The sequence below is a fragment of the Lepeophtheirus salmonis genome, chromosome 6, assembly GCF_016086655.4.
Source record: "Lepeophtheirus salmonis chromosome 6, UVic_Lsal_1.4, whole genome shotgun sequence".
NCBI classification, from domain to species: Eukaryota; Metazoa; Arthropoda; class Copepoda; order Siphonostomatoida; family Caligidae; genus Lepeophtheirus; species Lepeophtheirus salmonis.
In genome coordinates, this window is record NC_052136.2 from 39,151,516 (window position 1) to 39,176,098 (window position 24,583).

The following is a 24,583-nucleotide window of genomic DNA, read 5'->3' on the forward strand; positions in this document are numbered from 1 at the left end:
ATGTACATGTCTTTATTCTTGATATAATGTCTCGTTGAGACGTAAGAAAATAAATAATAGTATACGTTTAGTAGGTAGGTAGATCTTAAAACTTTTCCTTACATATTCTCCTAATAATTACTTTTTATAGTACAACAACAAGCAAAAAAAGAAGAGGAGAAAATGTCTCATGGGGATTTGAAGAAGTTAGTTTCACAATAACAATAATACCTATGTTTTGTAGGAGCTAAATTAAAATAATAACAAAACTTCAGATTTAATTTCTTGGTAAAAGTTTTTTTTTTTTTTTTTTGTATTTTTAATTTCTCTAAAACCTACTCCACTTATTTGATGAGACATTTCCCCCTCCTTTTTTTTTTATTTTTATAATTCAAAGTTTTAGCGTTCATACTAATAAAAAAATATGTAAATCATTATTAAATCAATTAATTAATTAATCAAAAATATACATACATATCTACGAAACCTATCTTCTAATACCTACCTTACTGAATCAATAAGTCGTAGTCCAATGACAAAACGAAGATCACGTTATCATTATTTGTAGAAGGTACTCTGTTTAGTGGTACCTTTTTTTTCTCGCTAGGATCATTGAATGTGACTTAATAATTAACTAAGAGGCCTCTATGAATTCAACCTTTTAGCTGAATTAACAATGATAATTCTGCGAAGGGGAAAAAATGAATATGGTATGCACGAAAATCACAAAAAATGATACAGTGGCGTCATTTGTGGTTTCATAAAAATGTGAGAAAAGGGATATGAGTAGAACCCTGAATATGAATTTAAATTTTGACAAATAATGCTTAACCTTTTATTCGTATTGTAAAGGGATCTAATGAAAACGTCTGTGCAATTTCATTGAAATATATCAACATTTGACTTGCGCACAAAGCCAATCAAATTTTGAGAAAAGCGACCCAAAACTATAGAAATCACATTTTTAGTTGGTGACCACGTTATTTTTTTTTTTAACAACGATGTCATTAGACCTGTTCAAAAAAAGAATTAAAAAAAAATTGTTTTGTTGCTGTTCTCTTTCCTATGCTTTTGGGTGTCACATGTATGAATATTGATTTTTGTTTTGTTTTGAATGTCATTTAATTGATAATTGACGTAGTAATGGTACAAAAACTACTTGTGTACCGCGTATAGCGCATATCACTTTGCCTCTTTTCCTGCATACTAAATCCTTCATCTGATATTTACTAAGCAAAATCATAATAAGACATTATTCAAATGAGCTCAAGCTTCAATTTCCGCTTCATATTTGTAGCATAATCATGTTAGATTACATTTATTTTTATTATAAACTATGGAATAACTGAAAAATAGACATTGTTCACATATACGAATATAAGACAAGGTTTCCAAAGAATGCTAACCAAAACAATAAATAAATATTAACATTTCGTACACTTGACACTCAAAAGTATGGGAACATAAAAAATATTTTTGAACAGGTTTAACGTTCATACATATCACTACCAAATCTTTCCTACTCTATAAAACAATTGAGTGCAAACGTAATTGGCAATGCCTGGTTATATCTAAGAGAAAGATATTTATGCTACAATGGAATAAACTGTTTTACATATATATTAATCTTTATATATATATTCAACAGAATAATACAAAATTCACACATTACTTGGATATAAATAACATTAAACCATAATTCTTATAAATTTTTTATAGAGAAAGTATCCTGCATTTTCTATTCTGCGTATCGTATTATCAACACAAATCATGATTTTTTTTAATTAAAAATAAAACATACGGAGAACACCTTTTATTGACCCTGCAATAAGAATTTTCTGTAGTATTTTTCCCTTTTTATTTTCTCGTTTCCCCAAATTACAATTAAATTAATTAGACAAAAATATATATAACAAGAAATAAAGGGTCAAACTATCCCCAGGGATTGCTCTTGAAATGAGGCTATCATTTGTTTTATAGCTTTTCAAGGCCCTTTACTAATTAATAGGTGGAATTAGGCAATAATTATACTTTATATATTTAGAGTTGTTGTTTTTTTTAAATGATACAAAACCCTACTTAACGTACTCATATCTTCACTAAATATTAAATAACATTTTTTTAGGGGGAATTGCAACTTCCACAAAAGATATGTTATAAATTAAAACCAATTCATAAAACGTCAAACAGATTATTACATAATACCTCTAGAGTGTCCAATGATGACTTAAATAAACTACAGATAAATGTGATCCGTCAATACAAAAGTAAGTTTGTACGTCTTTTCTCAAAATTGAGTCCGGATTATATGCATTTGCTTTATGGAATTAATTAATTATTATCTTTAATTTCTATCAATAAATTATTCTCATTAATCCTTTGGATTTAAGTAGCAGAGATGCGTCGTCACAATGATATGGGCCGTCAACAAAAACCATAAATATTTTCTCAAAATTGAGCATGGATAATATTTGTATTCTTCCACGAATTGTAGTCAATTTACATCGTCAGAGTTATGCTGATTCATTGCACTTCAAGTTGCTAAAATGCATGTTCACAATCAAATAATTAAAAATCAATATATTTTATTTGAAAAGGCCATATCGGGGAAAAATTAAATCACATCATTAAAATGAGGGTCCTAAACTATAGTTGAAAGTCTTAAGTATCTTAATTCATGCCAGAAATTTGAATAAAAAGCCTAGAATTTGCCGAAAAATGCTGTATTTAAATATGATGAAGAAAGAAAAAAACATACTTTGTTACTCCTTTACATACAGGGGGGGAAAACAATATCAAAACTAAATAATTCATGTACAATGTCTCATTTGAATAAACTTGCCAGAAGTTATTGATTAACTGTTATAATGGTAGCATAAATGAGTCTATACTTTTATGCTGTTGTAAATTGTTTATTAGTATACGGAAAAAAAAACCCTTGGAATAAAAAGAAAAAAATCATAGTGAATTATTGATCCGTTAGTTCAAAATGCAACAGTTAATCGTAAAGATACATACATAAAACGCTCATAATGCAGTTTAAAATATGAGGCTTTATAAAAATGGATTCAACTAAATAGTGAAAATATGAATGTATATTGTACACGTAAGAACGAATTATTGTCAATTTCTATCAACAAACAATACATATTAACCCTTTGGGTGCGTCGTATATTCCTCCAAATATAACAGTCCAAATGGATAATCATAATAAAAGATTGAGAAATGGACTGATTATATTTCAAAAGGCTATATCGGGAATGATATTGAGATCTGAAATGAAATAAAGGTTTTAAACTGTATTTATAATTATTGGGTATCTTAACTCATTCCAAAAAGTTTAATATGAAGCCTATCATTGACTCAAATATGTATATGAAATATTGAACTGTATGTAAAAGATAAATTGGGATTTTTTCCATTTCTTGATTTGTGCTCAAGATTGTTTTTATGTTAACGCAACACGTATAACTTAATGTTAAGTCTCAGTTTCAAACCTTTTTTTTTTTTTAAATTAATTATCTTCAAAAATAGATAATTTCGTTTTGTTTTTCTCAAAAAAATGACGTAAGGCCAACTTCTACAAGAAGATTGGTCCAGATCTAAGTTGTATCGAATTAGTTAGAATTTTAACGGTTTCATACCACAACATGATTATCAGAACAATGCCCAGACTAATTTTTGCATAGGCTTGTATTTGAACTACAAAATATTTTTCACTTTCCGTTTAGTATATTCAAAAAATGACGTCAGAGAAAACACAAAATCAATTAAGATAATTTATCTCTAACATATGTATAGATTAACTTTATATTCATGAAATAATTATGTATTTTTCATCTTCATCAATAAATTATGCAAGTCCCACAAATTACAATTATACAAAAAAAGAAAAAAAAATGGTTCAGAATGAAAGTGAGGAAAATAACAGATTCTATTTGAGAAGTCATATCGTACACAAGAAGTATGGAAATGAAGTCTACAAGCAAAGATGTGACAAGTTGTGAACTCCCATAATTTTTGTTGAACCAAAATAATTAATTCATCAAGTGGCTTTATGTAAACCGATCAATTTTCTGGTGAAAAAAACAAGCCATTTATCTGTCTCCCATAACATCATTATGTAATCATTGACGGAAAATATGTTCATAAAGATCGCAGGATAGCTGAAGTTGGAGAAGATGGATCTTACATGTTCAAAACCAAGTTTTTAGACGTTATTATGATCCTGAAAGTCCTTGAGAGTAGTGACAGTGACATTAGGCTGTAATTTCCTGCCTATAAGTATTTTTGATCTCTATTGAGTGAATGATCTTAATTGAATAAATATGTAATTTAAGATCCATATAAATGTATATATTACAATATCTGCTCTACACTGTGTTTTAATACGTGTTTAAAATAATCCAAAATTTATCGTATCGACCCTGAATATTTTTTAATCAATAAAATAAGTTCAATCGTAAAGATAGTATATTCACTCTCCTTTTTATCAGTGATATGTTGCGAGTCAACTAGGCATGTGGAGCTACTTGGCATGTTATGCTAAATAACAAACACATACTGAAGCTCTCAAAAAAGACCCATCACTACTTTTTATTATTGTAGATTTCAAGAGATTAAAGTAATACAGATACAAAGAAGTACAATTTGATAACTAAAATGTATTATTTGTAGATTGGATACGGACTTAATTTCACTTTAGTTCCTAGCGTATACCCGTACCATTTTTTTTTTCCAGATAGTTCTGGATCCACAACATTTTCTGATTTCTTATCGATACGTAGACATTGAAGAGCTCTTTTGCTACGGAATCGCCCTACTCTGAAAAGTCCATAACTGCTGACCATAAATTGTGTGAGTGACATAGTATAATTTTTTAAGACTGCATCGCAGGAAGAGCTCAGTGCTATACCGAAAAGAGCTTCGAGGATTGGAAAAGGCGTTGGCACAAGTGAATTATATGTGAGGGGAATACTTTTGAGGGAATATAATAAATATTGATGAATAAATAAATATTTTTTCCTAAAAGAATACAGTCTCCATACTTTTTGAAGACAAATCGTATGAAAAATCAAAATAAATGTTGATATTTACGAATATTATGAGTTCAGAAGAGAGCAGGCTCCGGACTTCAACTAAATTTATGGCTTTTTACTAGTGCCACAAATCAATCTATTAGATAGTTTGCTTTGTTTGTAACAAATAAACGTGATGAAATGAGGGTTTAAAATAGTAAAATACCAGAGAGAGAGAGGGGGGGGGGGACATATCAAACTTTAGATAACAGTTTTTTTTTGTGTGTGTGTATGTTTAATAAATAGCCAAAAACTTTGTACTTTTATCCTCGGGTTTTTTTTTTTATCTTTTGAAATGAATATAAAAAATTGTTTTTTTTTACATTTATTCAAATGAATGTATCTATAGAAAGAAAAAAAACACATTAGAGAACTAACTTTTTAGTTCTTCTTTACATTAAAAAACATGCAATAAGAAAATGTTTGTAAAAAAAAAAGTAGTACACATCATGGTATTTGTTTTTAAATAAAAAACTCTCATGATTTGATTTAAAAAAAAAACAAGCTTTTCTTCCTACCTTTTTTTCGCTCTCCTAATAGTTTTATTCTCTTATTTCTGTTGTTGAGGTAATTTGTTCTAATTCATTTTTTATTTTAAGAATGTTGAAAAGGACAGGGGGGAAATCCACAGACACACAAACTCTTAAAAGTAGGAATATAGTGTTCCTTTATTTCTCTATGTATCTCTCTCCCTGAAAAAGACCCTTCCGGGAATATACTTAATGGCAAACTGACGGAATTTCAAGAATAAATACACCAAAAAGGGGGGAGGGGAAAAGTAGAGAGCGCGCGAAATTTGAAAATTTATGTTCTCATTATTAATAAGGGGAAAGAGAGAGAGAAAGAGAGTAGGAGAATCAAACTATGGTGAACGTAAGCGTTCTTGGTCCGTTGCAGAGTAGATTGCAAATATATATATATAGACATTTGTACAGGACACTTCTTTCATGACTATGAGCATGTATGGGCGTTGATCAACACCACGAGGTGCTCAATTAATATTACATATTATGTACAATGTACATATATTAATTGACTAATTTAAATAATTGGAGACTACTAACAGTCGTAACTCATATAACGTACAATTATATATTTAAATGAAATTTGTGTACAAGTCCTAAAAAATTGTGCATGTTGCAATTTTTTTCATCTGAATATGAATTAATCCATGATAAACATTGGTCATTATTTTTATCAACTATTAATTGACAACATCATTTCATATTGATCTATTAAAATAATATGGGCATTATGTATTTATGAGTAATATCACTTTATAATGTGCCTCAGCATAATTATATTTAAGTCATTTGTATTAAAATAGTGAAAAATTACCCCATTAATAAATATATCGATCCTGTTTGGAATTATTATCATCATATGTACTGTAAATGCTTCATTTTAAACAAGCCATCTCATTTTTTAATTGCAAGTTGTAAACATGAATTGTTGAGGGATATTTGTTTGAAAAGATACTGTGAGGTTGTTTTATTAGGAAATAAAATTTCGATCTCATTTTTTTGGTTGATGATAGTGCTTAAAATCTGAGGATATGCTTTGTGCTTGTGTTGAGAACGGTCCAAGACCAACTTCTTCTCTAGGTTCGATGTAATTATTTTTTCTAAACCAATACTTCGGTCAAGAATGCAGATTTAGACCATGAAACGAAATTCAAACGGTAGACCAATTTTTGGCCCTAAATCTAAGACCAATTTTTTGGTTTAAATCCATAGACCGTGTTTCGCTCCTCAACGAGTTATACAAATTGTACAAATATGAAAGCCAGCATATCTCATACAACATCATTGTACCAATTTTCACAATTTAAAAACATATATGATCTTTAACAATTAATATATTAAATATTTTGTAACGGAATATTAATTAAGGTATTTTTTTTTTTTTTTTTTGAGCCCAATATGGTTTGATTTTTTTTCCAGACCGATTGATATTAAATTTTCCTATAAACCAGTCAAGGCAAAACTTCTTTGAAGTAAAAAATTAGAACAGTTTAACAAAAATAGTCTCCGACCAGATTTTCAAACAGCAAGTCAGTACTACAATTTTCCATTGTAGAGTGCATTAGTTGAAAGCCTTGATTATACAATTATAGAGGATATTGTATTGGAACAACTGATTTCACCTAAAACAGTGCATATCAAAACTTTACCCTTACAAATCTCGAGGTCCCACTGATTAATTAATCGACAGTGATAGACTACAGCGCTACTCCTAGCATCAACTTAATGGACACATTAGCAACAAAATAACAGCAGCAATTAATAATACAGCGATATGGCGTCTTGTATTTGTAACATTTATATTATATATATATTTGTTGATTCAATTATTATTATTTCAAAAGAACAGAGGGGTTTTAATGATTAATTGCAAAAATAAGTATTTGAGGCAATATAGGTTAAAAAAAAATTATTCTTTTTTTATAACAAAATTAAATACAGATTTTTTAAACCTATTAAAAATACTTTTAAAAGTTTTTTCTAAAGTCGCCTTATCGATTAAAAAGAAAGAATAACACAAATAAATTTTAATGATCTGCGTATAGGGGTATCTTTTTTATTTTATATTATATTATATTTACGTAATCCTCTTCCCCCCCACACCTAAAATGACTATAAACAAAACTAAATTATATTTTATAGGTTCGAAAAATGTACATCAAAATTATTTTATTAAATATAACAAATCATCCTTTATATTAATCTTAATTGACTAAATAAATAACTCTTGCCTATTTTCAAACTTACACCTATATGAGCAGCTTTATGATGACATCGTAAAACAATTAAATTATTTCATAGGGCACTTTCTTACCACACATCAACTCTTACGCACTAGACATTATCCAAATTAATTATTTGAAAAACAAACCGCCTTCATGACACATCTTCTACAATAAATTCGTTTTTTAATGAATAAACGGTCAACCAGCAAGAATTACACACTTATATACTGTCCAACTCTTCTGTGCCAAACGCAACCCTAGATATTACATATATTAAAAAAAAAAAAAAAAGAGGAATAATATGCTTTTAAAGTACGATATTATAACTGTACATTACATGGGAAATATTAGAAGTATCGTAATTCTGAGGGGGGTAATTCCCACTATACAAAAACTATGTCTGTGTCTTCCAAAATCAAATAGTTTTGTCCATATAATTCTAAATTTATTTAACTAAAAGTCCTGAATTGTTAAAGTATTTCAATAATTCTGAAAACATCGGAGATTTAATTTTAAATAGTGTCTCGGATATAGATCTGGTTATTGGAGTCCATACATATACATAGGTATGGCATCATTCGTAGCAGTAAAGGTCTAAATCTTAACAAGAAACCAGAGTCACACTAGATCTAAGTTTACTATCGTTCTTTTCACAAGCGGTGGGTAATAAAGGGATTCGAAAACGACATTTAGAGGAGCACAACATTTTATTTTCCAAAAAAACAAAATTTTAATTCTTTGATTAACTTTTCTTAGCACCTTTGTCTTAAAAAAAATTAGGGAAATCACAGAAAATTAATGCTAGCTGTTGTCAACCATCTCAAAAATAATTTAAAACGTATGAATATTACAATAAACTAGAATATTAGTAAGAAAAATTAAATAATTATTGTGGTTGCAATTGAAGATTCAAAATATATCTATATTTTAAGGTAACAGAGACGAATGTTTGTTTATTCTTTCATACAATAGTTTCCAAAACTGTATGATGTGGATATTATGTACATGATGTGAGATGGAAGAAGTAGAAAATATGCCCACTGTTCATACAAACGACATGGCATCAACTCCAAAAAACTAAAACTGATCCGAATGATGAGATACAAGGATTTTGCCAAAGGAAAAAGTTATATTTTGCTAGTGAATCAACCACGTATTTCCCTTAGCAATGTATGAATCAGCTTATAAATTGTAGATTATTTTATTTACTTTACAATATATATTATTTTTGGATATTTTATCTTCCAAATATAAACATGAACTTAACTAAATTGGTGATTGCTCAAAGTAACCCTTATTTTCCCAACATCTACATATACATAAAAACAATTATACCATACTAACAATAATTGAGTCCAAATCTTTATCAAAAAATTACAAATACATACTATCCACCAATAAATAAATTTTGCAAACTTTATGATAATTTGAAACAGACAAAATATAACTAATTTTCCATGCCTAATAAAGCAAATTAATAAATAATTTTTCAATAGATTTGAGGATATATATTACAGTTATTTACAATACCTTAGGTTTCAAAGTCTTAAGAGAACAGGACTCGAACACTTGTCTGTGCTACCTTTTCTAAAAACTAGGGATGTTGTGATCCCAAAATTTTGATGTTGCATTTTGTCCTGTTCAAAATTTTGAGGACACGTACGAATTAGGCTAAAATGTCATCCAATAGAACATTGTTTGCTAAATAACAGTATCACACATATCAACTAGTGCTGTCATCATCAATCAATCTTCATTCACTTTTATATGAATAATAAATATTTTAATTAGACTTAAATTACGATAAATGTAAACTATTTGAGAGCATGAATTATACTTAAGGTTTTACTAAACTAATTCATTTTGTAAATTGAGATACTTAACTTAAATATTAGTAACATTATGCCTCTTACTAATATTTTAAAAATTGGGAGGTTTTTTATAGACATATATCAGGGACAGGACAAAATCGGTATAGTCGTATTGTTCTAATTTAAAATTATTGTATGACAACGGATTTGATGGTACTAATTATAGCTCTCAAGCATTTACTCCGTAGAGTAATTTGTGTTCAAAGAATCTTACAAATTGCAAAAATTCAAGAGCTAAACTACAGTTAGCTTGATAAAAATCTAAATAGTTATCAGCAATATTTATTTCATTTTATTTATTATAATATCTATTTTAATGGAAGGTTTGAAAGAAAAGGGTTTCTTTTTTTGACAATCAATTAACTATTGCTTGAGAAGGGTTCAAAATGATCATTTATAAGCTCCCAAAAAGGCCTCCTTATCAATCAAGGAACTTAAGCACTATATAGCTACATCAATGGCCTACTTGACAAAAAAAATTGTAAGAGGTATTTAGGTAATTTGATATCTATTTACATTTTCACAAATTTTTAATAGATATTGACGAATATATTAATTTGAATCCTCAGAATGATGGATAAAAGTATGTAACGTATCATTTTACAAACGAAAGAAAAACATTCAACGTAATTTAAGACAATGTTTCAAATATATTATATATAATAGAAAAATTGAAATGTATACAGTAAGTTAAAATAAAAATAGAATAAGGATTTTGATGAGGGAAAAAATGGTTATTCAAATATTTTCCTACTCATTTGCCTAATGTTTTACTCATATTTCAACATCTTTATTATTATAGGTACAGCTTTATATACTGAGTGCTGGAGGGAACTTTTCTGAAATTTAATAATTTTAAAAATTTATTACTTATAATACATATTACATATATAAATATTAGTATTTTCTGATGAAAAACTATTTCTAATGAAAACGTTTCATTATTTAGTTACTTGCATAACTCAATGTAACCAACATCACCTTGTGTTTCACCAAGCGTTACTAGCTTTCATAATTGAAAAGGGAGGGAGGTGTGTCCTCAAGAGGTGGTCTGTAGAATGAAAAAATAATCTGCATTAAGTAATTTTAGTTATTGACTTGAAAATTTAATTTTTTATTTAAAAATTTTGTTACTGAAATTAAATTTTTTATTTTTTTTATTTTACTATTGATACTTAATTTTTGAAATTTCTTATCACAAAATTTTAGAATAGAAAATTAATATTCTGTGAATAGCTGTGGATTTTTAAAATGTTACAATTGAAATTATTTTCACCGTTATATACACAAAATGCTCAATAGGAGCATTTTGGGTATATTTAAAAAAAGAAACCATAAATCAACATGATAACCCTGACAATTTAAAGAATGTTTTGGAGGAGTGCAGCTTAGCTATCATGACATATCATTAGATCAGCTACAATCAATCAGCTGTGACAAGGGAGGAGGGGAGAAGGAAATAAAAAAAGACATGGGCAAGAATTACTCCGATGTCGATCCTCAATCCAACAAGGACTTAAAATTATAACTCTTCAAGAAATCTTCAAGGTACCTACGTCTTTTATAAACCCATACAGACATTTGATCTGGTTTTCTATATAATTGTATGTAGTAGAAAAAGAATTTCATTCCTCATGAATGAAATAATAATGACAACAGCTTAAGAAAAGTAAAAAACTATCTTTAGTTTGGCAACTCAAAAAATCCCTACAAAATTAACCCAATTTTCCTCATTTGTGGTATAATTAATTATATAAACAAGGACTAGATCCAAAACGCAATTCTCTTTTGTTAATAAATCATCCTTCCTAAATTTTATATGGGACAATGTTGTTAGGATTGGGAAGGGCTCAGACATTATAAGGATTATGTCACTAAAGTACCAGTTCCAACAACAACAATTTAGTATAGTACTGTTTTCAACGCGTAATATCACTATAAGACTATATTAAATAATACTATACTCGGCTGCAATTATATTCGGGACACGAGAACAAAACCTAGCGTAGGTTTTTGGAATGTATTCCAAGAATATCTGGTTCTACAGATCCATAATGTTGATCTTCAACTCGTTCATATTGTGGTGAGAGATCTTAACAACCTTGAATTAAAAAACACTCAACATATTGTAGTCTAGCAGATTGAGATCACATGAGGATGGTGACAGCAGGTCTTCCCCCAAACTGAGGAAAAGTTCACCCAGCAAAACTTTTGGACCTTGGCACATTTATAATATTGAGCCCCATCCTGAGAAAATAAATAATATGTCCCTAAGGTAACTATCCTTCAACTTCAGCATGATAGTACACATCATAACCTTGTAGGAGGCATCGATTTAAACTTTTTCCTTGCACTTGAAGAAATGTGAGTACATAGTTTTGTCATTAGATGCCACGGCGCCCAGGCGAGCTGGATACTTTGTTTTGAAAGTCCCCTTAACTTCTTCGGATCATCCTGCCATGAATTTTTCATTTCAGGGGGGTCACTTTGAAAATCATCTTGCTCAAGAAAAAAATGTAATATTCCAGTACATCCGACACTAAAATCAAATATAATAATTTCCTTCACTCTGTATTACGTACATATAATATGTATATAAAAATACAGTCTCAAAGAAAGCTCAATGTCTGCTATATGTTAACAACTAAATAAAGGTAGTTTCAAGATTTTACGAGCTCAGAGATTAAATATAACTATCTAAAACATGGATAGCCATATAAATAGATATTATTAATACCTTTGCTTAATAGGTAGGACACATTATCAAGGAGCTTTTTACGTTTTATGCGAAAGCTTAAAAGCTTTCAGATTTAAAAACTAAGATGATTTTTCTTGTTAAAAGGTTATTTAGAAGAAACAAAAGATAAGGTTCTGTTAAGTCCTTCAAAACTAAAATATTCCGATATGTAACAAAAACATCATACAAATATTCATAGTAGTCAAAAGTGATTAATTGTACAATTCATATAAAGGAAGATGAGTAAACTATGTGGACATGATAATATATATTATCTATTAGAATCATCAATGACTCACAGCTTGATGGAAAAATCAAACTATGCATGGCTGCATCTATGAGTTTTCCTAATGAACGTTCATATAGTGATAAATATCTTATCAGATTTCGTAATGCTGTACAACGTATGTATATTAGGGTTGCATCAAATGACCAAACTACGCAGAATGGAGATTTGTAATATCGTTCCTTTATAATTATTTAGTCTGCATAACGAATTTAAAGCAATTTGATTAATCTTAAAGGGATGTGCAATATACTTTTTTTCGAATTTACATTACGGCTAGAGCGAAAAAGTGACCTTGGGGTATGAACAATACCTATGCAAAATTGGATTGTCCTTTAAGGTCATCTTTAGGTCGCAAATCTCGATCCAATTATGAAAATGCAAAAACCCTTTACTTAGTGAATATAGATAGAAAAAATACATTTTTAGTTATTTTACATATTTTCGTTTTGATAGACATATTTCTAACCTATTAAAAATTATTTAATAAGTTGTTTTTTTTCCCCCTAAAATTGTCTTATTCAGTAAAAACAGACATAAAAGGTAGAAAAAATTGATGATCAGCGCGTATCACGCATCATTTTTTTACATTTTCCGAAGGGAAAGATCAAATTTTTCTTAAGAACTCTCTCTTTTTGCTACATAGGGTAGCTTTAGAAAAAAAAAAAGCTAATATTATCAAATTTAAAGTATAACGTCTATTTCATAACTTATAAATTTTTGAAAAAAAAATTAAAAAAGATATTAGCTTCTAAGTAAGGCCCTTCATTTTACTCCATTTTTTCTTGTTATATACATTTTTTTACTAATTGTAATCAAGATAAGTAATAAATCATTAATTCATGTTTCAAATGCTGAAATGTTTGTATCAATTTGTTATTTACTTTGATTTTCATCTATATAGTTCCTCATGTCGAAATATGCCACTGAATCGTAGTTGTACCATAAAAACTTGATTTAAAAAAAGGCTTTAAATGCCAAACCTGGAGAGATTGAAAGTTTTAATTGTCATCATCGTGTTCAGCTTAAATAATAATAAATTTGAGTTCAAGCCTTTGAGCATAAATGCTGTTGCATGGTCTTATACAAAAATTGCATACCAGATCAAAAGGTTTTCTTACTTCACCTTACCTTTACCTTATATTTAATATGATGAACTAAGCTTGATGCCACATTTTTATTTTGTAAATCAAGTAAGCATGTAGTTCTGAGAGATTCAAAGACACTTTGCTGTATAAATATCAATATTCATACAGCTAAGTTTATCCATATGAAATATAGTGCCCTCAGATGTATGGCATAAACATATTTTGATCTAAGAAGTAACAAAGAAGTCGTATAAATGAAATGGTGCAGGGGTGGGGACATAGCATCGAGCGTATATAAAGGGTGCATTGTACAAAGTGATCCTCATTCTATATCATGTATATATTTTGTAATCTGAGAAAAAGAATGTAGTCGTATGTGTGAAATATTGGAGGATTGTTTATGTAGCTTCGAATATGCAGCACTGTTTTTGTTTTTATTTATTGTCTTATGCTTTCAGTATATTATTCATAATTCATATGTGTTTTTAGTATATTCTATGATTTGAATAAAATATAAACGTTAGTATGGAAAAATGTATTCAGTCTCCCAGTTGCTTTGTATTTAGCAAACTGGGAACACTACGGGTGTATTTGTTTTTGTAAGTGAGTACTCGAGAGACTAAAGTATTTTTAAAAAGTAAAGAAGGGATCTATTTAAAGAAAAAACTAAGTTTACCGATTGGAAAAGGAGAAACAGTTGATATCTGCGCTCTTTCTTCTTTTTCTTTGAATAAGTCGTGGAGGTGTTAATATCTCCCTTTAAAAGAATAATTCTTGCCTTTCTTTGATAACCGTCACATGAATTAATATTAGTACTGAATAAATACGTGTGAGTGTACTCATGAAAAACAGAGAGTAACACTCAGGATTTCTTGAGGAGATATCTTCTATATTATTAGCATTATTAAAACGAAATGTGTCTTTTAGCCGACACTTAATTACTCCGGACAATGTCGGGGACTACTGATAGTAGATTAGCGGTTGATCTAAGAAGATCTTCAACTGAGATCTTGGTACATATATTTGTAAAATGGTCTTTACTTGGAAGAACCAAAGCTATAAACAAAGTGACAAAATGCAACGCATAGATTGACGGTATACCTATGTGAAATATTATTTCCTATGAAAGATATCACTTTTTATGATGCCTTGTACGAAACCACTTAGGGGGGTATGGGGGATTTTCCTGCATTACGTTTGCAAATTATTCTTCCCTTCACAAAAATTATCTTGCTATTTCAATTAAAAGGCTTAATTCATGGAGGTTGCATAGTTAAATACAGAATAATGGTTTCGTATACATGAAAGCCCCTAGCTGACAAAAAAAAAATTCTTGGTTTAAACCTTTGGGATGGACTAAAAATATTTTAAGGAAAGAGGCGATCAATGCAGTTAAAATAATAATTTAAAAAAACTTAAATTAAGTTCCACTATTCATGCAACTTCGTTCAAAAATAGAATAACAATGACTATAGTAGATTTCAAGAGAAATAAAACTGTTATTTTTCTCTACAGAAATCCAATCTTTACAATAAATCAAGAAAACAAAAATTAAGCAGTATTTTTTTTCTCTTAGATATAATAATTCAAGGTGATACTTTTTCCTCCATTGATTGTCCTGTTTTATCTCATACCTTATGGTTTTTATAATTTCATGAAATGTTCGGTTGGATGTAAGACAAAGTGTGCTGCATTTTAAAAATCACTTAAAATGAAAGTGAAATTTCAAATAAAGAAAAACAACAAGAAAAAACTAAGATGATCACAAATATTTTCAAAAAAAAAAAATATATATATATTTTAATACTCTTTATATTGAAATGTAAGAACCTCAAACCGACATTGATATGGTCAAGTGTCCTCTTTTAGGAAATCAAAATATGACTACCCCAAAGCTATAAATATAGCAAAAGAAAGACCATGTAATAATTATATATCACTCTATAAATAACTATACCACCTCATTGAATTAACCCTTTCATCTGAATGAATAGGTTGAATTCTTTGATGGGAAGAACAAGTTGCATACGTCAAGAAGGAAAATTTAAAAAAAATGTTAAAATAACATTATATGGGATTTCATAAAAAGCGACATTTTGCGTGAGAAATACGCCAAGGAATCTATCTATACTATCAGATGCGTTATTCTACTTGAATTTTAGGATTTGCACTCATTAAGTATAAGTAAACATTGAGTATCATAATTACTCCATCTGACCTAAGAATAGTCTTTGAAGTCCATATATATAATGAAGAGCGACTTATAAATTGTGACAGTTTATACAGTTTTTAAAATCTATAAGATTATTTTCTGTCTCATTGAAATTGTTATGCTACTCAATATATATATATATATATATTTAATGTTCCTTTAATTGGTCAAATTGAGTTCCACTGATTAAGTAAGTCCCAGTTGTATTAACTCAACTTAAATTTAATCTCTATTTAAATTTGAGTGTAGCTTTAAAAAAAAAAGTAAATATCCTTCTTTTATTTACAAACAAAACTAAGTTGGACTTAAATATGATCACATGATATGAATTATTTTTCATAAACCTGTAAGGAAGTCAACTCTCTCTCCAAGCTTAATAATACAATATATTGAATTTTATCCCACTTTGGAAACAATGCATCAATTTCTTGAGCGTACGGGGTTTCCAAGTGATCGATTGTACCCAAATACCAATACAAAACAATTGTATGGTAAATGGAGAATTATTTATAAATGGTAAGGGATATTTATCTATCAATATACGAGTGGTATGCAATTATAACTACTATCGTAGTTTGTTAGCTTGGATCTTCACATGTCAACAGAATTTTCGATTATTATTAGGTTTGTGCTCACCTTGAGGCTATAAAGTTATCTTATTGGAGACAATGGTTATCAATGTCGACCCTATCTCATGACTTCGATATTATATCCCCAAACAAAAATAATATAATGGCAGTCACATGGCTGCTAGATTATTATTGATACACTATTTGGATCCTTAAAAGTAAGTTTCATTACATCAAAGAAGGCATGAGAATGAATATGGATGGTCTGATTATCATTGTTGCGATTACCGTGCTTCATAATTTGGAGTAATACAAGGACACTCAATACAACATTCTCATGATCTAAGAAGAATATATGAAGTCAATGTGTGCATTAACAAGTTGTACAGTTTTTTATAATAAGATTTAAATCAACTTCATCAAGAACAACACGTACATAGTATCAGGAGTTTTTTTATTATAATTATACGATATAATATCAACCATTATTTAAAAAAATTATCCTCCTTCTGCAGCCAACATGGCCTCAGTTCTTAGCCAGAAGGGCTTGCATACTTTGATGGCATGGTCATTTGACGCATTAGTCCACTCTTACTCAACGGAGGCTTTTCGAGAATTAACATTACGTTGGGGGACTTAGCAGGCCTTGCTTTCCCCGATGCCTCCTATTCCATATTCCAGTGGCGAGTAGTCTGGTGATGAGGGACCGCTATTTTGGAGGCCATAAATCAGTTCCGTTTTCTTACTTTATTTTCAGTTTTTGGGCAAGCTCATCTGATCTATTCACAATGTCTGCAACCTCCTTGAAGGTGTGATGGACCCGGAGAATATGGTTATTCTATTTGAGTCTTATGTATAAGACCACAACACTTTGATTTAAGTTTATCTTAACGATTTATATGCTCTTACCATATTTGACTAATTATATAACATTGAAAAGTATGATTCAACCGGGCCTATAAGTAGAGCTGACATTTTTGTAAGGAAAAAAGAGCACAAAGAGAAGACTCGAGCGATACATATGATATTATTGAATTAAGACCTTTCTTAATATCATCTGCCTGTTATTTGATTTTGGAGGGAAAAAGAGGATAATCTTCTACATTTAAAATATAGAATTCGAACAGGGAAAATATTGTAATTCAATATTAAATTCATATATACCTATTTTAAAACAATTTACACCAAAGATAGACGATAATGAATACTTCAGAGGGATAAGTTAACACCACGACGTCCCATTAGATAATGCTCATGTAGAAGAAAGAGCTATTTTTTTGCACCATAGATTGTTTAATACTTTTTGCCCAACTTATTTTTGATAACATTACACGATAAATCAAGAATGAGTTCTAAGCAACTGCGATGATTTAAAAAAAAAAGAAGAAGAGTCAAATAGTTTGAAGCCATGTACTATTCAATGTTTTTAAATAAGTAAAAAAATTTAACTTGAGTTTATGAAACATTTAAGTTTTTTCTTTAAATCAAAGTAAATTAACTCGATATATTATGTATAAAGAACATTATGCAATTGAAGCTCATTAATATTCTTATTCAAGACATATTCGATTTTAAAACTGTATAAAAATATAAAGTTTATTTAAAACAAATCTACGTAAGATAACAGGTGAAATTTAATGATATAAAGAGGGAAATAAACAAGAAGTCAAGGTCGATATCAAAAAGGAATTAAATCAATGGTATGCCATTTTATCAATTTTTGAGATTGTTGTATGGCATACTCGTAGGTCAAACTTAATGCAAATAGTCTAATTTTGGGAATACAACATAACCATATACATATGCGTATAGATTATATATTATAAGCGTTATGAATGTGTGTCTTCCTTTTGTATATTCTGTTTGGATTGTCACAATATGGCATCCAACAATTGGTAACGATTATCCATTGTGGAAACGCAAGTTGCACCTTCAGTACTTTCCATGTCATCTACGATTGAATTCAGCAGGTCATCTGGGGGAATTGAAATAAGCAATGAATCATCATCATAATTTTTGTTTTTGTTCGGCAAAATGTCTTAGAACCATATTTGAATATGATATCAAGAAAGAAACAACAAAATGAGTGAAAAGGGGGGACGAAAAAAGGGGAGATGATGATGTCTCATATGAAATTACATCATTCCTACTTTGCATCGAATAAATTAGAAGCATTAATTTTTGTGAATTTATCTTGATAAATACATACATATAACAAAAGAAGGGGGGAGTAGAAGTAGGGGCGGGGATGAATTCTAATATAGGGAAAATGTAAGTGTATGTATAATACTGTATATAAAATCATCTTATGAAGGGCTCAGGAAATGGTGGTGGCAAAAGGGGGACAGAAAGAGAGAATCCTCATTCTTAATGGCCTTAAAAAGGTTTGTTTTACTATAGGAATTAAGAAAATAGAGATATAAAGGGTTTTCCTTATTCTCAATCCCTTTGCCGTTGCTCCCTCTTTGCCTTCTATTTATTGACCCACCTAATTTTGTATTGCTTTTTTCTTTAAATGGATAGGGAAAGCTGTTCCATGTTCGTATGCAGAATTATAATGGAGAGGGAATCCCCTCTCAGATAAATTCATTAGATATGACACATATTATGAACATTATTACTTCAGACACCTATAGAGATCACCTTATGGGGCTGTGCAACGAGAGGAGCCAAAGGGGTTATGTTTCCTCGCCATTTTTGGCAATTTACAATTACCGAATGGTCTATTAAAATATGAGCACTATGAATTTGAACATCAACAAGATATAATTTATTCCTCAATAATATAATTTCAACAAAATCAATACTATTAATAAATGTGTGTTTGAGCTCTCTTAATCATTAATGTATCTGTCCATAGCGACTACAATGGCTTCCAGGCAGCAGCGGAAGACCTTGCACCTGCTGCAAATGTAGTCCTCTGTCATAGCATCCCAGTACAGGCTGACAGAGGCTTTGAGGGGGGAATTGTCAAGAAAAAGTTCAAAAGACTGATTCTAAAGAGTTTTGCAATGGGGAAGATCGGATTTTTTCATTGCTGGTGTCAAAAGTGGCTTCTCTACCCTCAGAAGGCTCATTCTATCCACTTTTTTATAGTTCTCTGGATAATCTGTTGTGAAACCCCAAGATATCTTGCATGGGCTCTCATGGACTTGAGGTGATTGGCCTAGGCTTTTTTTCTTTAACTCCACCAAGAAAAGTGTGGCCTTTTTAAAAGATCCCTTCTTCTTCTCCAACGTTTTGGATTTGTTGACGGCGTAGACGGTGGTCCTGGAGACGTCCATCTGCTTCGAGTGCGTGTAAAGAAATTAGTTAATCACGTTCAAGTGTCATTTTCTCGACTTGTACGTAAGCTAGATACCTCAGGTTTATTTTGTTTCGTAAACTAATTGTGTATGCTTTAACACATCAAAATATAAATTAATTGCAATCAGTCAACCATCTTTAAGTATTGAATTAGTAAGTGTTCAGATTTCAATGTACCACCTGGTATCATATTATAGCAGCTTAAAAACTATGTATTTTGAAAGGACATTCAGTTTTTGTCCCATTTAGAAACTGCCTACAGAGCCTGCCGTAATTGCAGACAACATAAGATACTGACTCGTTACATATTACTTAATAAATTCAAAGTGGCACAATTTTGGAGGTATACAGTTGATATTAGTGTGTCAGTCCTTATTCATTCTGCCCATTCCAGTTAAGTCTGAGGACCGTTGCTATTAGACTTTGGGACCAGTCCTTCGGACTTTCACTAATAGAACTGATTAATAAAAATATATAAAGTTGAGTAACATCATCAAGGACCTAACTTTATAATTTTTAAGTCTGATATGCATAACTGAACTAGACGGGACTCCAGTCCTCAGTTTTAAATAAGGACCGACGCATCACTTTTTGATATGTTTGTTATATTTAAAGTTGAAACATTTCCAAAACAATCTTATGAAAATTTCACTGTACCTGTAAAAAAACAAAAAACTAGCACCTGTATCGTATATAGCTTGATAATAAAGAAACACAATAATATTTGAATTACATATACTTATTAATAGGTACTGAAAATCCCTATAAAAAGGGTTTAGATCAATCTTGTTCAAAATGAATTACTTCTTTATTCGAGGATAATCCGGGGGAAAAAATAATTATTTCAAAATGCAGCTATCTACGTGCTGTAGAGGGCCTCGTGATATTTTTGACGGTTGATATTATTACACATAATGACCGTTATGTAGCAGTAAATTACTGTAGCCTTTTTCCAAAATATTGGGTTAGTAGTGGGGAACACGTGGTGCTGACAACGATCCAACGACTTTAACCCGTCCAACAAGTGGAAAAGAATAACTGCGGTTATGATTATTCGTTCTGGTTATAAAAATTGTGATATAATAATAGGTGACTGCATGGTGAGGAACACAGTGAAGACCATCAGGGCCATTTGTCATTTTTTTTTTTTTAGCCCACAAGTCCCAGATTTGTCTGTCCAAGAACTTCGAGGAGCACACCAGCCCCAATATCTGGATCTGGCCTCCCAACATCCCCAAATGTAATCCCTGTGACTTCTTCCCCAGGGGAGCAGTTGAACGGGACAGCAACCGAACTGTGTACAACACGGTAGCCGAGTTAAAGAAACACATCATCGTGAGTTTCAACAAGTTGCTCAGGGATCAGGTTGAACGTGCCTGCAACAGGTTCAGGTCAAGACTGGAGAAGGTCATCGCCGAGTAGAATTCGAAGCCAGAAGCCACACCTTTCAAATAGTTAGTTTTTGAATTAATAAATGATTAAAAATTTTAAGCATTGCTTTGTAAATTTTTTGAAAAGTATCAAAAAAGTCGACCTATACATATTTATTTTATTCAAATTAGTTTATAATAAATTTTGTGGTACTTTGTGTATTTTAAATATTTTGTAATTGTACTTTCCAAATAGTAAATATTTATTGTCGTCAATTAATCACATTACGATACAAAATATCCCATCTCATTTTCGATTAATAAATTTATTAATAACAGCAAGGCGATTTTTGACTCGCATAATCATACTGTTCTTACTGTTCGTTTCCGACCAAACACAGACTTTCTGCCAACTTTAACTTGGATTTGAAATCTTTTTTAATGCCGCACTTGGCCGTACGGCTGATTCTGAGGTCATGGACGATCTCCAATGGGATCTTCTGGCGCGTCAGCATTACCAACACAAGATTTTTTTGGGGTCCATTTTATTATCTTTAAAGATACATGCAATATTTATAAATGAAAAACAAATGCAAATGATTATTAAAATATAATTCAACCTCATTTTTGTAAAAATCCCTATCAAAACTCGAGCTGTGAGTATTTCTTTAAGTGTAAACTTTGATATGATGCATGGGGTAAATATACTCTATTATGACTTTCATATATGCCCACTATAAAGGAATATCCGTATTAAGCCGTATTTTTGAACTACCTAAATTTATATATATACTTTTGGGCATATCACAGAAGGATAATTTACCGGGAAATAAGAAATCCTCGGAAAAAATAGGAAATATATGCTTATAGACAATTTTTAAAAGTCGTCCGAAATTAATAACTAATTATATTCATAAATACATGTATATTTGATAGCAAATACGATTAACTCTATGGAATCTTCTTATTTACACGCAAAAGCAAAAAATAAGATACATGAAATTAAGCAGAATACTTATATGTATGCTTAATGCTTATACAAACAGTTATACACCCACATCAGCAAAACTAAATAAAGCATTTGACTTCAATTCATTGTTTAATGCTTATTGATGAAAACACACAAACAGCTTTCCAATTTAAAAAGAGGAAGAAGAAAACATGGATAAAAATGTAAAATCCCTCAAAAAAAATACATTAGACTTATGAGATTATTACATAGTATAACAAAAAATATTTTTTTATTTTTAAATTGAGTGCATACGGGCATTTCGGGGTAGGTATTTAATGCATAAAGAACCAATATAATTAACTGTGGAAAAGGATAATATGAAGGGAATAAATGAGGAATGTATGTAGATATTGAGATACCTTTCCCCAAGTTTAAATGGGATTAGTTATGTTGTACCTACTACAAAAAAAAAAAAAAAATACTCACACCATTTAATAAAGATATAAGAATATGATGAGCTGCGAAACACGACTTTAAATCCATGTTTGACCATCAGTAAAGAGTTACTGTAAATTGGTTCTTAATATTTAATATAATTCGGTCCCATTCGTTTTCCTGTCATTGGTCTTTGAAAAAAGGATCTACAGTGTGTTCCTGCGAATCATCAACAAATTTTCCCAGGCTCCACTTTATGAGGATTATCAAAAAGTGCAAGTAGTTCTTTATCTAAACAGTTAAATATCAAAGGGACACCCTTGACCTGAAGGTCTTGCAGGTCTTCTTCACATATTCCTTTGACATGTCAGGCCATTCCTTCTCCACAATAGCCTTTAGAGGGTCCACATGAAAATGGGAGGTAGCACTTCCCTTCCTTTTTATCGCAATACAGATATCATATTCATGAGTTACAGTTTGGTAAGAACAGAGTTCATATTGTTGAGAAATTCGCCAATTTGTCTTCACACAACTTTTAAGTTTTTTGGTCTTGCGACCGGGTGCTTCCTCTCCAGGCTCTTATTGTTATCCTTCAGGCTTTAATCTTGGTAATGAGACAAATAAACGGGGGGAAATACAGACCTCGTCATAACTCAAGATGTACTGACAAGGGATTTCCTTTGAGCTCCATCTGAATTGTCCTTTTTCTGATGAAAAAATGTGTTTCACACGAATCGTTTGTTTTTATTACTCCACCAGTTGATATTCAGGGGAAAATCCGTAGATTATTTAGTAAGTGAATGAAATATTTTCCAAGTGACATTCAAGATTCACAGGGACACGCTGCACAATGCATCATTTCAACAAATATTTAAGTAAAATATATCAGTTTACCATTTGAATCTTTTATGCACAAAAATATTTCCCCAATATTTTTAAGTGTAGCCTCATTCAAGTATTTACTATGTTTATCAATATTGGATTATTGATTGATAGATGATGACGTCAACTTGCTCTTAGGGACGACTTTTGTGGCCTATTCGGCGCGTCGTTAAAATTTAAAACAGAACCTGACGTGATTTTAAAATTTTGGAAACGATTCATCCATATAAAAAGTAAACATAATCGTTTGGTTTTAGTGTTTTTGATAAATCTTTATCATATCTCTCAACTTTCCATTCAATGTTGTTTTTCGGTCTGGAAATCATCCTAGACCGATCTGAGACCTTAATAATTTTTGTTGGATTAAACTTATTCAGTTCCTTAAAGAAGTTCAGTCTGGACTGATCTCGAGGAAAAATTCTGTGTAAATCGATCCCCAAATCAATTCGATCTGAATCGGTCTAAAAAACAATCGATCTTGATCGGTTTAATTAAAAGTATGGAGTGGCATACTATAGTGGATTGCACTTTCGGGAGAAGTTATTTTTTAACTTCAGTGACATCGTTTTTTGTTGCTCTTAGGCATATTTCAGACCAATTAATTTTAATAATTAATTTAAATTTAATATGCAGAAAAATTAACTACGATTTAAGTATGTTTCATATCCAATGTATTTTATTAATATTTCTTTCATATTAAGATTTAAGTTAGGTATTAAAGATCTAATTGACTTATTTATAAATAATTTTAGAACTTTTTATGCATCATTTTTGATTGTTATTTATTAAATATTGATAAATAAATTAAGAAACTAAACTAAAAAATCAATCAAAATCGAAATTTTAATTCGACAGCAAATCTTTTGAAGTTGTCAAATAAGAGGGTTTTTTTTCTTTAGTTTTAGTTATAATATAAAGTAATAGAGAAAAAAATATGCAAAAAATATTAGCTTTCAAATATGATCCTTCATATTACTTGATTTTCCTAAGATTTGTATTACCTTTAATTTTCAACTATACATAGTTATTTCTCTTTAAAATATGGCTCTGAATTGAATTTATACTTTAA

General features: G+C 30.1%; 1 protein-coding gene across 6 annotated transcripts in view; it reads right to left on the reverse strand.

Annotated features, from left to right (window-relative positions):
• The window catches only part of LOC121119790 (uncharacterized), a 245,522-nt gene that overhangs the window by 166,160 nt on the left and 54,779 nt on the right, over positions 1 to 24,583 (reverse strand). For 3 of the 6 annotated variants that reach the window (XM_071889416.1, XM_040714584.2, XM_040714583.2), the window contains exon 1: positions 5,576 to 5,792. The exons of the other annotated variants lie outside the window; for them this stretch is intronic. The gene's annotated coding sequence lies outside the window, so the exon portion shown is untranslated. Of the gene's footprint in view, positions 1 to 5,575; positions 5,793 to 24,583 lie in introns of those variants that run through there. 6 annotated transcript variants of the gene reach the window in all.